Raw genomic sequence first — 15,960 nt, 5'->3', positions numbered from 1 at the left:
CCTCAGTCATGCACTCTCTCATACCTATGCTTCTACCACTTTTCAACTTCTATCCAGATTTCTCAGCACAAACGTTTCTTTTGTCCACACCCTTATTGACCCTAATTATTTTTAGAACTTTCATCCCCTGAGAAATCATTACCTTGTATCCTCTGAGGCAGTGGTTTCAAACTTGCGGCCCGGGGGCCACATGCGGCCCGCCAGGTACTATTTTGAGGCCCTCAGTATGTTTATCATAATCACAAAAGTAAACTAAAACAGTTTCTTGATCATATGTCTCTTTAGCTATAAATGACAATATTATTATTAAGACTTGGCCAAAAGGAAAGATTTATAAACTATAAAGAGTTCTACCTCATGCAAAATTGTCATTTCTTTAATAAGACATTAACTATTTTTTTCTGCGGCCCTCCAAGTACCTACAAATCCAAAATGTGGCCCTGCAAAGGGTTTGAGTTTGAGACCACTGCTCTGAGGGGTAATTTTTTTAAAAAAAAAAAAGAGTGGGGGGCGTGGCTTGGAGACGAAGGAGAATGGTCGGGTGACTGAACTGCTCTGTGAAAAAGGCTCAAATAAATAAAATATAGCTACAGAAAAACAGTTGAAATTCATTAAAAAGACGAGGATCAACAGCATAATGGCATCGGGTAAGCTGACAAAAGCTAACTCAGTAGGAGGAAGTAATAAAAGATCAAAAATAGAGCCGATAGCCCCCTCTAAAGTTCCATTGCCAACGGATGAGGCAGAAGATATTGACATTGTTAAGGAACTGCGGCAGATAAAGGAAATAGTTTTACAAAATGCAAAGAATATACAGGAAGTTAAAGAAGAGCTGGCAGGGCTTAAATTAAGTTTGAAAGTGGTGGATGTTAAAGTGGAGCAATTAGATAAGAGAGTGGAAAAAACAGAAAAAGAAATAGCTCATTGCAAGAGAGACTGTAAAGAAATAGAAATATTAAAGAGGGATCTTGAGGATGTTTCTAATCGCGAAAGAAGAAATAATTTAAGGCTGATTGGGATCCCGGAAGGGGTAGAAAAAAATAATCCTATTGCCTTTCTTGAGCAATTTTTACCAAAAATTCTACCTCTGACAGTTAAATTTCCTCTGGAAATAGAGAGGGCGCACAGGGTCCCGACTAAAAGATATGATAATCAAAAGGGTCCGCATCCTTTAATTTGTAAGCTGCTCCGTTATCAGCATGTGGAGGAAATTATAAGACTGGCAAAAGAAAATAAGACCTTGAAGTGCCAGGATTCTAAAATATATATAGTGCCAGATTTTGCAAAAGCAACAGCTCAAAAAAGGAAAAAATTGCTTGAATTGAGACCACAGCTTAGAGCGATTGGAGCAAGGTACGGTTTAATGTACCCAGCTATTATGAGGGTCACTTTTGCAAATAAAACTTCAAACTTTGATGATCCTTTGAAATTAAAAGAATTCTTAGAGCAATGTGAACAGCCTATGAATACATAAACTGAGACTAGAATTTAACAGAAGGATTGGAGTAAGAAATACTTTGATTCTGAGATGTTTTTTTTTTTTTTTTTCCTCTCTTCATTTGATTTTTTATTTGTTTTGATTGGTTTCTGATATAGAATATTTTATGGAGAATTGGACTTTGGGAGTTACAGTTAAAAATGGAACAGATTTGAATTGCTGATGGAACTGAATGGAAGGATGTGGATGCAAGGATTCTATGATGACATCATTCCACATGCTATGAATCTCAGGGATATTAATGTGAATGAACATTCTGATGTCTCTGATTGAGGTGGATATTAAAAGTTAAATATAAACTAAGAATGACTGGCTCTAATTGTTGAAATTGGGCTCCCTACAGAAGTTAGGGCAGTTTTAAGTAACATTTCCAGCCCTTTATCTGATATTGATGTTCCAGGCAATAAACAGCAATTTATAGGATCCTGCTATAGACTCTTTTTGAAGTGCTGGAATATATTGATGTCAGCTTTATAACATTCTTGACACTTTAGAATTGAATATAGTCTAGCTGAGGTCAAAGAGCACTTTATATTAATGGAAACACTCACGATTTCAAAGATTAAGGAAAGGGCGGTAGATGATGGAGATTTCCTTAAGTGCATAGGACACTTTACAGGAAAAGAGGTGGTTTAAACAGAAAAAGAATTGTATTGGATGATTACTTGAACTGCGCTAAAAAAGGAAAAGAATTTGGAAATATGAAGGAGACAGAAGCCTGATTGCAGATAAATCCTAAATTTTAAAGAGAATATAAACTTATTATAAAAAAAATGCAAGTTGTTTGGAAGAAGAAGTGACTTGAAAGAAGTGAAAGAAAGATCAAGGAAAGTATGAGATGTAAAGGATAAAGCAGTATCTGAACAGGATTTAAGAATAATTTCACTATGAATTGACTGTAAAGCAAAGAACATCAGATTTCTTTTGGATTGACTCTTCAGTGTATGAATGACTCTGTAGAAACATAGATGACAATTTAAATATAATGAAACTGGAAAGTGTGGTTGGATTTATTCAGACTTTTATATGACTATAATATATTAAAGGAACTGAAACTGTTTAGGGATTTTATGAAAAAAAAAAAAGGAATGAACGATAAAAATGGATGCATAATAGTGATGAATTAGTTAAAAAAAGCAGCTGATATAAAGACATGAAGAATTGAAGAGATGGGGAGAAGCTGAATATGCTTGGAGAGTTTTTCTACACAAAGCGGAAGATTGATGAAATTGTTTATTTATGATATATAATGATATATTTTAATATCACTTTAATGTTTAAGGTTAAGAAGGTGATTTTAGATTAATTAAAGGGGGTATGCAATTAGAAAATTGAATAATTTATTAATATGTAATTGTTTTCACAGGAATACAATAATATTGATTTATTTATTTGTAGTAAATTCAATTTAATATTAAAAGATATTGGTATAAGAAAATGAGTTTGTTGGGCATGTGAGGGAAAGATTCTGAATTTATAGATGTTTTATAATTTAAGGATAAGTGGGGAGGGGAGTGAGGGTGGAAGAAGAAAAGGGAATGGAGGAAAAAAGGTGGAATAAGGGGAAAAAAAAAAAAAAAAAAGGGGAAGGAGGGGAAGAAAGAAAAATAAAAAAAAAAAAATTAAAAAAAAAAAAAGGAAATTTGAACTTAGTAGATTATTTGAAAGATATTATATTATATAATGTAGCTTATTAGGAGTGATAAATGATGTATATGGCAGAGCCTGAAGGGAGCTTTTTGTCACCTGATTATATATGAGCGTTTCCAAGTTTGCATTATTAATTGGGGGGGGGGGGAAGGGAGGGAGTAGGGAGGGGAATGGGAGGAAAAGATGTTGGTATAGTATTTATTAAAGATTTTGTGAATTGGGGGAAATATGTTGATAGAGAGATAGGGAGGTGTTGGGGGGAAGGGGACCGAGATAATTTACAGTATGGATATAAGGAAAAGGAGTATAATATGATATTGAAGTGGAGATTCTTAGATATTAAATTTTTATTTGTGTAATGACTTTCAAAATATTTTCTTTAAATGTTAATGGCCTGAATCACCCAGTAAAAAGGAAAAAGGTAATGTCATATATCAAACAACAGAATATAGATATATGTTTTCTGCAGGAGACACATTTGTCTGGGATAGAGTCTATGAAGCTGTCAGATAATTGGATAAAACAATGTTTATTTGCACCAGCGATAAAAAAGAAGGCAGGAGTAGCAATATTGATAAATAAAAAATGTCCAGCAACATTTAATATGATTAAGGCAGATCCTCTAGGAAGGTGGGTACTTGTTGACATGAGCATGGGCAATAATACCATGGCGTTGTTAAATGTATATGCCCCTAATTCGAATCAAAGTGAATTCTTTAAGTCTCTACAACAATTAATTTTACCACTGGCTACTACTAATTTAGTGGTGGCTGGGGACTTCAATGCTGTTATAGATCCAATAATGGATAAAAAACCAAGTAGAATTATAAAATCAATGGGGTTAGATAATTTGATACAATCATGTAATTTAAAAGATATATGGCGTATTCTTCATTTTAATGATCTGGAATTTACATTTTGTTCACATGTTCATCAATCATTTTCAAGAATTGATTATATTTTTGTTTCAGATCAGATAGTACAGAAAGTTGTAAAAGCTGACATAGAACCAATAATAATATCTGATCATGGTGGTGTGTGGATAGAAGTTAATTTAGTAGATCAAGATAATTCTAAACCGGTATGGAGATTTGATAATGCATTGCTTGCTGATTCTAAATTTTGCACAGAATTTCAGACTAAAATTAATGAATATTTTTTACTTAATGATTTAGAGGAAATGTCGATTGGAATTTTATGGGATGCTTTCAAAGCAACTATGAGAGGACAAATTATATCATATTCTGCATATAAAAAGAAACAGCTAAGAAAGCAATATGTAAATTTGGAAAAAGAAATTAAAAATTTGGAATTAAAATTGGTTAATAAATGGGAACAGGAGACATTTCAAATATTGTTAAAAAAAAAATGTGAATATAATGAAATTTCCTCTGGGTTAGTAAGGAAAGATATTTTTACTCAACAAGCGGTATATTATGGTACTGCAAATAAGGCTGGAAGATTATTGGCAAATTATTTAAAAGCAAAGAAAAGGAAGGAAAAAATAAACATAATTAAAGATGAGTTAGGCAATTCACATTCTCAAATTGGAAATATATTAAAACAATTTTTAAAATATTATAAGTCACTGTATTCTTCGGAGTCTTATTTAAATAAAGAGAAAGATGGGTTGGATTTTTTGAGTTTAATTGAAGGTCCTAAGGTTCCTGATCATATAAAAGGAAGTTTAGATAAACCTATATCATTAAAAGAGTTACAAATGGCATTGAAATCCCTTAGAGTTGGGACCGCTCCAGGTGGAGATGGATTTACAGTAGAGTTTTATAAAGAATTTCAAATTTCCCTATTACCATATTTATTAAAATTATATCAGGATCAACTGAATAAAGGTTGTATATCAGGCACTATGGCAGAATCTTTAACTATTGTTTTGCCAAAGCCAAATAAAGATCCAACATTGGTGTCAAATTACAGGCCTATATCTTTAATAAATGTAGATGGTAAATTATTAGCTAAGATTTTAGCATTAAGATTGGCTAAAGCTCTTCCGCATATAATAGGAATGAATCAAACTGGATTTGTTGCTCAGAGACACTCTTCTAATAATACTAGACTGGCATTTCAGATGTATTATTTAACAAAACAAATTAATGATCCGGCTTTTTCGGTATCACTAGATGCTGAAAAGGCTTTTGATCGTGTAGAATGGAATTTCATGTATCAAGCTATGGATTGGTTTGGTATTGGATCCGGATTTATACAAATGATTCAAACACTGTATAGCTCCCCAACTGCTCGCTTATATATAAATAATAATATTTCAGATGCTTTTAAGTTGCAGAGGGGAGTTAGACAAGGTTGTCCATTATCTCCTTTGCTCTTTGATATAGTTCTTGAACCCTTATTATTAGCTATTCGACAGGCAAAGGACATACAGGGTATTCCATGTGCTGGAGTGGATTATAAAGTATCCGCTTATGCAGATGATATTTTGCTTCATTTGAGAAATCCGGAAACAACAATTCCATGTCTACTGAAGGTAATAGATACATTTGGAAAATTCTCAGGATACAAAATAAATTGGACTAAATCAGAGATTTTACCTTTAAATGTGCATTGTACAAAAGGTATATTTGATTCTTTCCCTTTTATATGGAAAGAGGATGGAATAAAGTACTTAGGTATTTGGTTGAATAAAACACTCGAAGAGACAATGAGAATAAATCAAAAAATTTTATTACAAAAAGTAACAGAGATGTGTGAGCAATGGAATCCTTTACATTTGTCCTGGTGGGGAAGAGTTCAAACTGTTAAAATGATGATTTTGCCTGTGGTTTGCTATCAATTGGGAATGATACCAGTGTTTTTTCAGGGGTCTTTCTATAAAAAATTAAATAGTATTCTGGTTAAATTTATTTGGCTGGGTAAAATTGCAAGAGTGGCTTTAGTGTCTTTGCAAAGACCAATTGAGGAGGGTGGGGTAAATTTTCCCAATTTTTATAGGTATCATCAGGCCTATATCATGCACCAAGGTATGTATTGGGTCCTCCCAGAGCTTTTGGAACAATTACCAGAGTGGTTAAAGGTGGAGAGATCACTTATCTTTCCACTTAGGCTTGATCTTTTGCTTGGTATAAAGGTGCCTAGAATACGTAAGGACAATAGAGTATTAATGGATACTTGGAAAACATTAAGGTTTATAGACAAATTAACTACTGATTCTATTTTAAAATCGAAACAACAGACTATTTGGGTAAACTCCAAGATACAAATAGGCGGGTTTAAGGTTGTCTGGAAAGATTGGATTAAAGCAGGTATAAGATCATTAACGGAAGTAATTGATAATGGTAAGATGCTTGAATTTTCACAATTGCAACATAAATATGGTCTGAATAAAAAACAAAGTTTTAAGTGGTTGCAATTGAAGCAGGCTATTCAGGTGGGGTTCCCTGAATGGAAATCTTTAAATGATCATTACAGCTTAGAATTCTTATGTTTCCAGGCAGATTTTCTGGGTCATCAGGCCGCAAAGTGGTATAAAATTATATCTAATTATTTGAATAAGAAGCCTAAAAATGGATTAAGAGATATTTGGAGCATTGAGATTAAGCATCAGATTAATGCATCTCAATGGCCACGTATTTGGTCTTGGAGAATTAAAGGTACGATGTCAGCATCTATTAGGCAAACATGGTTCTTTTTGTTGCATAGAGCATTCTGGACCCCTACTAGATTACAAAAATTAGATTGCTCTAAGTCTAATAGATGCTGGCATTGTAAAATTGAAGTTGGAACTTTAGACCATCTTTTATTTTATTGTCCACGTATTCAGGCATTTTGGATATCAATCTGGGATCAAGTCAACATATTGATGGAGAGTCATGTGGCATTATCCTATGACACAGTGGTTTTTGGAATGTGTATGAGGGCCAAATGCCAAATATCTGCAGCAAACAATAAATTATTGATGATTCTTACTGGTGTGGGAATTCAGCAAATAACAACTAATTGGAAAGACTGTTCTAGACTGAATTGTAGTTTCTGGTGGAACTCAGTTTGTCATATGTACAAGATGGAAAGATTTCTTGCAGTACAAAGGGGGTATTTTAAAAGGTTTCAAGAGGTGTGGAGGCCATTAATTGATTATTATAATGATTAAGATTTATTCTTTTTCCTTAGGGGATAATTTATAGAAATGGGGTGGGGTGGGGGGGATAGGATAATTTAGTTAGCTAGCGGTATATTTCAACTGATTAATGGATATAAGAAACATGGTATATAGGTATGAATAGAAAAGGAAAGAGGGTAAATTTATTGGAAATATGTTGTTATGAAATATAAGGGGATATATGTACTATGATGAGATATATATTGTTGTGCATTACTTTGTATAATAAAATGAATAAAGAGTTTGAGGAAGAAAGGGTGGGGGGAGGGACAGATTTAATGTAAGATTAATTGTATTATGAAAGAGGGATGTACAAGTATGTATAAGTTTGGATGAAATATTTTGTTGATATGGGAAGGGATGGGAGGTGGATGGGGGATATTAAAACATGTATAATAATATTGTTTAAGAATGTCAAGTGAGTTATGTGAATTAATTGTAATAATATTGTACACTTGTTGAAAGAAATAAAAAGGAATAAAGATAAAAAAAAAAAAAAAAAAGAGTGTCTGGTTTAACAGAGGGGAAAGGGATGGGGCCTTGTATACCACCTTTTTGTAGTTTTACAACCACACTTAAAGTGGTTTACACACAGGTACTCCAAGCATTTTCCTTATCTATCTCGGTGGGCTCATAATCTATCTAACGTACCTGGGGCAATGGGGGGATTGAGTGACTTGCCCAAGGTCACAAGGAGCAGCGTGGGGTTTGAACCCACAACCTCAGGATGCTGAGACTGTAGCTCTAACTAGTATACCACACTCTTCTCGAGGAGATGTCTACATAGGCACTATTTTATAAAGTAGCATAGGACCAAATTCTATAAATGGCGACAAACCCCCTCCCCCCCCGTGCTATAAATGACACTCCAAGCTGGGTGCACCTAGCGCTGGGCTCCGCACCTAATTTTTAGGCACAAGGATTTACACCAACCAAAACCTGGGTCTAGCATATCCTAAAACATTGTGCACATATCCCTGGAAAGCTCATGACCCACCCATGTCCTTCTCATAGCCTCGTCTCCCCTCCCATTTTAAGATCTACGCACAAGAAATTAGGTGCACATCTTTTTAAGAATAGCATGTAGCAAGAGGCGCAAAGCCAATTCTAATTATTGCTAATTAACATAGTAATGTGGTAATGTAGTAAATGACGGCAGATATAGACCTGAACGAGACATCCAGTCTGCCCATTAGTTATTCTCATTAAAAATACATGATTAAATTAACTTGTCTCTTCTTTGATATTTCTGAGCCATAGATTAAAGTCCACCTGGTATTGTCTAGGTTCCAACTGCTGAAGTTGCCATCTAAAGCTCCCTCCAGCCTATCTATCCATCCCGTTGTTTGCAAGATATCTACCGTAAGGTCTGGCCAGTAACGTTAGGGCTGATATTGATTATTAATGCCCAAATTATTGGCGCTGGTTGATTCATTACTCAACTTGTTTATGTAAATTGGGCACATGCCCAAATTTGAAAGCACAATTTTGTGTACTGTTTATAGGATCTGGGGGATGATGTTTCTTTGTCTTTAAAAAAAATGCTAGCATAAATATCAGAAATCATGCTTTGACAGTGACAGCTATTTACACTTGCTTTCAAGCAGGTGTCAATGTTCAAATGTAAAATGTACAGGTCTGCATGTAGATGAATGCTTCTTACAATGTATGTGTTCACTTGTGAACATCACCCATGCATTACCCACTATCAGTGAAGTACATGCCATCATGTTGTGCATATTTTTATATCAGTTTGAATTTTACAACAGGCCATTTAGGCACGTTTGTGGTCACCTATTTGTGAAAATGACTTTATAAGTAGGGTTACAATTCACCTGGGTTTCCCCGAACACGTCTTCTTATTAGCACATTCAGCCCACTGATGCTGCTGGCAGCCCAAAGATTATACGCAGCAGTCTCAGCCTGCAGGGAAGAAAAACAGAGAAACATAGAAATATGATGGCAGATAACGGCCAAATGGCCCATCTGCAGTAACCATTATCTCTTCCTCTCTCTAAGAGATCCCACATGCCTATCCCAGGCTTTCTTGAATTCAGACACAGTCTCTGTCTTCACCACCTCTTCTGGGAGACTGTTCCATGCATCTATCACCGTTTCTGTAAAAATGTATTTCCTTAGATTAGAACATAAGAACATAAGAAACGCCTTCGCCGGATCAGACCCAGGTCCATCTAGTCCGGCGATCCGCACACGCGGAGGCCCAGTTAGGTGCTCCTTATTGAAGACCCGGATTTCCCGTATCCCCCGATGTGATTTGCAAGAAGGTGTGAATCCAACTTGCGCTTGAAACCCAGAACAGTAGTCTCTGCCACAACCTCCTCTGGGAGAGCATTCCATGCACCCACCACTCGTTGTGTGAAACAGAACTTTCCTACATTTGTCCTGAACCTGCTGCCGCTCAGTTTCAGGCTATGACCTCTTGTCCGTGTCACATCTGAAAATGTCAGTAAAGCTGCTTCCTGGTCAATTTTATCAAATCCTTTTAATATTTTAAAAGTCTCTATCAAATCTCCTCGCAGTCTTCTCTTTTCGAGGGTGAACAGTCCCAGTTTTCTGAGGCGTTCTTTGTAGCTCAAATTCTCCATACCTCTGACAAGTTTCGTGGCTTGCCTCTGCACATTCTCCAGCAGAGTTATATCCTTCTTTAGGTATGGAGACCAGTGTTGGACACAGTATTCTAAGTGTGGTCTGACCATTGTTCTGTAAAGTGGCATTATGACGTCTTCCGATCTACTCATGATCCCCTTCTTAATCATGCCCAACATCCTGTTTGCTTTCCTCGCCGCCGCCGCGCATTGAGCCGATGGTTTTAGGGTTCTATCTATCAGTACCCCCAAATCCCTTTCTTGTTCGCATTTGGCTAATGTCACACCCAATATCCTATATTCATGTTCTTTGTTTTTCTTTCCTAGATGCATTACCTTGCATTTGTCAGCGTTAAAATTCATCTGCCACTTTTCCAGCTGGTTCAGATCCTTCTGAAGATCCTCGCAGTCCCTTTGAGAGCCAACCACCCGACATAGTTTTGTATCATCTGCAAACTTGATTATATTGCATGTTGTCTCCTCTTCCAGGTCATTTATAAAAATATTGAACAAGATGGGCCCAAGAACAGAGCCCTGGGGCACGCCGCTAGTCACCTTCTCCCAGTCCGAAAATTTCCCATTTATGCTTACTCTCTGCCTTCTGTTCTCTAACCATTTGCCGATCCATCTGTGCACTTCTCCTCCTATTCCATGACTTAGTAATTTACTCATAAGCCTTGCGTGCGGGACCTTGTCAAATGCTTTCTGGAAGTCCAAGTAAATTATGTCCACTGGATGTCCACTATCCATGTGTTTGTTCACCTTCTCAAAGAATTGAAGTAAATTTGTCAAACATGACTTCCCTTTCCTGAAGCCGTGTTGACTAGCTCTTATTAGGTTGTGATCTTCCAGATGTTGTACAATGTTATCTTTAATTATTGATTCAATTAACTTCCCAGGGACCGATGTGAGACTCACAGGTCTGTAGTTTCCCGGTTCACCTCTTGATCCTTTCTTGAAACTTGGGATGACATTTGCTGTCCTCCAGTCATCTGGTATTTGCCCGGTTCTAATTGACATGTTAGCTAAGGATTGTAATAGTTCCCCAATTTACACCTTAAATTTCTTTAATACTCTCGGGTGAATTCCGTCCGGTCCAGGGGATTTGTCATTCTTTAGTTTGTCAATCTGAAAGTATATCATGTCCAACTCCACATTTACTGTTACGAGGCTTTCCTCTATGCCTCCGGTGAATATCCTCCCTGTTTCTGGCATTGTTGCAGTGTCCTCATATGTGAAGACAGAGGCAAAAAATGAATTTAACCTATCAGCAACCTGTTTGTCTTCTTTAATTGACCCTTTCCTTCCTTGGTCATCGAGAGGGCCCACTGCCTCTCTTGCTGGTTTCTTTCCTTTTATATATCTAAAAAAGGGCTTAAAGTTTTTGGCTTCTTTCGCTATCTTTTCTTCATAGACTTTTTTGGCGTCTCTTACCACTATATGACACTTTTTCTGGTCGATCTTGTGACAGTTCCAGGCCTCCGTCGTTTTTATCGTTTCCATCTTTTAAACGATTTCCTCTTTTCCCGCACTGCATCCTTCACCTCTTTGGATAACCAAGCTGGTTCTCCTTTGACCTTTTTTCGCCTTCCTTTGGATATCTTCGGTATGTAAAGATTCTGTGCTTCTATGATGGTGTTTTTCAGAAGAGACCATGCTTGATCAACTGTTTGGATTTGTGCCTTCCCCTTCTTGAGCCGTTTTCTAACCATGGTTCTCATGCTATCATAATTCCCTTTTTGAAGTTAAAGGTTGTGGCTTTAGTTTTGATTGGTTTCCCTTTTCCGATGCCAATGGAAAAATTGATCACTTGTCCCCAGAGGGGCCACAACTTCTACATCTGTTGTCCTTCCAGTAATGCCATTAATGACCAAGTCCAGGATTACGTTTCCTCTTGTCGGTTCTCCCACCATTTGTTCAAGGAAGCAATCTCCTATCGTTTCCAGGAATTTTATCTCCCTGCCGCAGATTGACATTGCCAGTTTCCAGTTTATCTCCTGAGTCTATCACCTTAACTTCATCCTATGCCCTTTCATTTCAGAGCTTCCTTTCAAATGAAAGAGACTTGACACATGCGCATTTAAGCCACGTAGGTATTTAAATGTTTCTATTTTATCTCCTCTCTCCCACTTTTCCTCCAAAGTATACATATTGAGATCTTTAAGTCTGTTCCCATATGCCTTATAATGAAGACCATGCACCATTTTAGTAACCTTCCTCTGGACTGATTCCATCCTTTTTATATCTTTTTGAAGGTGTAGCCTCCAAAATTGTACACAGTATTTTAAATGAGGTCTCATCAGAGTCTTATGTTCGTCTCCCCTCCTAATGTAGTTATCCTTATATCTTGAATTTGATACAGATTATAACCTTTAAAGAACTTTCCTATTGTTTCTATATTGTTTGTGTTTGAAATATTGAAATATTTTTTTGTCTATGTAATAATTTACCTATGTTTTTATATATTTGTACTATTTTGTACATCGCCTAGAATATAGATTAGGCGATTAATCAAATCGTATAATAAACTTGGAAACTTATACAGAGGCATCAGTACCTCCTTTTTCCTACTGGCCATACCTCTCCCTATGCAACCTAGCATCCTTCTAGCTTTCGCCGTCACCTTTTCAATCTGTTTGGCCACTATAAGATCATCACATACAATCATACCCAAGTCCTGCTCTTTTGTTGAGCACATAAGTTCTTCACCCCCTAAACTGTACTGTACTGTTCCCTCTGGTTTTTGCAGTCCAAATGCATGCCTTGCATTTCTTAGCATTACATTTTAGCTGCCAAATTTCAGACCATTCTTCAAGCTTTTACCATCAGGGGTGTCTACTCTACTGCAGATTTTGATATCATTTGCAAAGAGGCAAATCTTACTTGGCAGCCCTTCAGCAATATCATTTATAAATATGTTAAAAAGAATAGGCCCAAGAACAGAACCTTGAGGCACATCACTGTTAACATCCCTTCCTTCAGAGCGATCTCCATTGATCACTACCGTCTGTCGTCTTCCTCTCAACCTAGCCCGTAACTTTGGGGCCTATCCCGAGGGCAATCAGTTTATTTATTAGACATCTTTGTGGAACCCTGTCAAAGGCTTTGCTAAAATCTAAATACACCAAATCTAGCACACTATAGCCAATTCTCTGGTCACCCAGTCAAAGAAATTGATCAGATTTGTCTGATAAGACCTACCTCTAGTGAATTCATGTTGCCTCTGGTCCTGTAATTCACCAGATTCCAGAAACTTCACCATTCTCTGTTTTAAAAACGTTTCCATTAATTTGCTTACCACAGAAGTCAGACTTACTGGCTTGTAATTCCCTACTTCTTCCTTACTTCCACTTTTGTATAGAGGGACCACATCCACCCTTTTCCAGTCCTTTGGTACCAATCCTGACTCTAGAAAAGTATTGACGTATTGAAAAGGTCAGTCATTGGAGTGACCAGAACTTCCCTAAGTTCCTTCAGTACCTTCAGATGTACACCATCTGGCCCCAATGCTTTGTCTACCTTTAATTTAGCTAACTCATCATGAACATAGAGAAAGAGGTACCCCGTCTGTGGAGAAAGGAGGGGTAAGGGAGAAAGCTGCAAATTAGGGGAGGGAGGGGGAGGGAGAGGGAGGGAGAAGGATGAGCAGGGAAGAAAAGAAAAGGGAAAGAAGGGAGAGGAGAGAGAGATGCCAGATGAAGGATGTGAGTTGGAGAGGAGAGAGATGCCATAGCATGGGGAGGAGAGATGGATTGGAAGGATAGGGAAAGAGATAGAGATACCTGACCGTGGGGTGGGAGGGACAAATGAAAGGGAAGACTGATATACCAAATTTGAGAGAGAGGAAAGGAGAAGAAACAAATGCCAAACTATTGGGGGGAGAAAGAAGAGAAGGAGAGATTTGTAATGTTCCTGGCACGAGCAGCAACCCCCAAGCGTCGGCTCTTCTTCTGATGTCACTTCTTAGTAGAGCTGCACAGAGGTGGCTTAAGTAGTCTTAGGGTGGGCTAGTGCACAGTTCTTCAACCGCCGGTCCGCGGACCGGTGCCGGTCCGCTGAAAATTCCTGCCGGTCCGCGCAGGGCCGGCGAGATGGACGCTGTTAAATTTCCTGCCCTGGTGGTGTTCGGGGAAATCTTCTGTTCCTCCCAGCCTCGGGCAATCAAGACAGGCTGCTGACGTTGGGCATTCCCTCTGAGTCTTGCCTATGCGGAAACAGGAAGTTGAAACAAAATAGGCGGGACTCAGAGAGGGAAGGTCCCGACGTCAGCAGCCTGTCTTGATCGCGGCCCCTGCCGAGTCGCCGAAGAGGGCCGCGGGGAAGCGGCAAGTAGAAGGGAGATGGTCAGCGTGCGCGGTGGGGGGCAGCGTGTGGATTGGGGCCATCAGCAGCGTCTGTGCTGAGAGTCTGCCCACATGCAGGATGCGGCGGATAGGGGCCTCCGGCTCGTCTTGGGCGGCAGGGCCTGCGATGCAAAGCTGTTTTTGCCGGCTTGGGAGGGGGGGTCGCGAATGTGCAGGGACCCTTCAACAGTGGCTGTCTCCTCTCCTAGCAGTTTTGTACTTACCAGGGCAGTGATTCACTTTGGCAACTTCCCCTTCCTCAGAGGCAGCAACGACCCAAGGCTGCCTAAGGAAATCACTGCTGCAGGCAAGTACTGAGAGCTGCTGGAAGGAGAGGAAGCCACTGTTGGAGGCTGGGAAGCTGATGGATAAAGGGAGAGCTACTACTGGACCTGGAGGGAGGTAGAAGGAGAGATGCTGCTGGGAGGGGAAGAGGGAAAGGGATGGGAAGAGAGCTACTGTTGGATAGGAGGGAAGGGAGAAGGTAAAAAGGAAGGAAACAGCTGGCAGGGAGATTAGAGGAGGGAAAGGGGAGAGACAAGAATGAGAAAGTAGAGAGAGATTGATGCTGGAAAGGGGGTCAGCAGAGAAATGAGAGAGGGATAAATATGCTAGATCTGGTGTAGGAGAGATAAAAATGAAGAAAGCAGTGAAGCTGGAATGAATGATGTAAAAAGGAGAGAGGAGGCACAGGCTGGATGGAAAGGAGAAAGGGGCATCGAAAGAAGTCAGATACATATGGAAGGAGGAGAGGCCAGACAGTGGATGGAACGGGCAGACGCTGGAAGGAAGAGTGGAAAGAAGATGAAAGCAGAGACCACAAAAGGTAGAAAAAAATAATTGTATTTCTATTTTGTCATTACAATATATCAGATTTGAAATATATATCCTGCTAGAGACATAACTGGGGACTGCAAAGCCTAACACTATTCCTATCATGTGTGACTGCAGTATTCTGTTATGATATTTCTGTGTAGCATTCTGTAATAATTGGCTTGTTCAGTTTTCTTGATAGTAGAGGGGATATATGTGAAGGGGAGGGGAGACAGGGGTTTTGTTGGTCCTTGCTCTGAATATTTATATTTATAAAATGACAATTGTACAGAATATTGTTTCTTTTTATACTTTAATAAAATACGTTCAATATAAAATCATAACTGAGGCTTGTGCAGATGGGATCAGATGGTTTGCGGGGACCGAGCTTGCGGAGACGGGGCGAAAATGTGTTTTTTATTTCAGTCTTAGTAGTTTGCCGGTCCACAAAATAATTATTTTATTTCTGCCGGTCCACGGGTGTAAAAAGGTTGAAGAACACTGGGCTAGTGAACCATAGAGAGGAGGACCCAGACCTATAAGCTGCTCTAACCAATACATTCATGGTGGAAAATCTGAGCCCCCTCAAACCCCACTCTTCTGTCATATAGGTGCCACCTACAACCATAAGGGCTATTGGGGTTGTAGGCAGGTGGGTATAGTGGGGGGGATGATTGGAGGGGGGCTCACCATAACCTATAAAGGAGTTCTGGTGAGATGTTTATGTGGCACACTTTTTGTGAAGTTCGCAGCAGTGTCCTGTAAGGTGCCCCCCTGCTCTGTTGAAATATCTGGGTGGCCAGTCCATCACAATGCTGGACCCTCCCACATCCAAAAGGTTTTGTTCTGAGCATTTGGGACTAGGACAAATTTTTGGTTGAGAATGTGGTATAAAGATAGACATTGTCTGGACGGTCAAAC

The sequence above is a fragment of the Geotrypetes seraphini genome, chromosome 3 (genome assembly GCF_902459505.1).
Source record: "Geotrypetes seraphini chromosome 3, aGeoSer1.1, whole genome shotgun sequence".
NCBI classification, from domain to species: Eukaryota; Metazoa; Chordata; class Amphibia; order Gymnophiona; family Dermophiidae; genus Geotrypetes; species Geotrypetes seraphini.
This window is presented reverse-complemented; position numbering follows the sequence as displayed.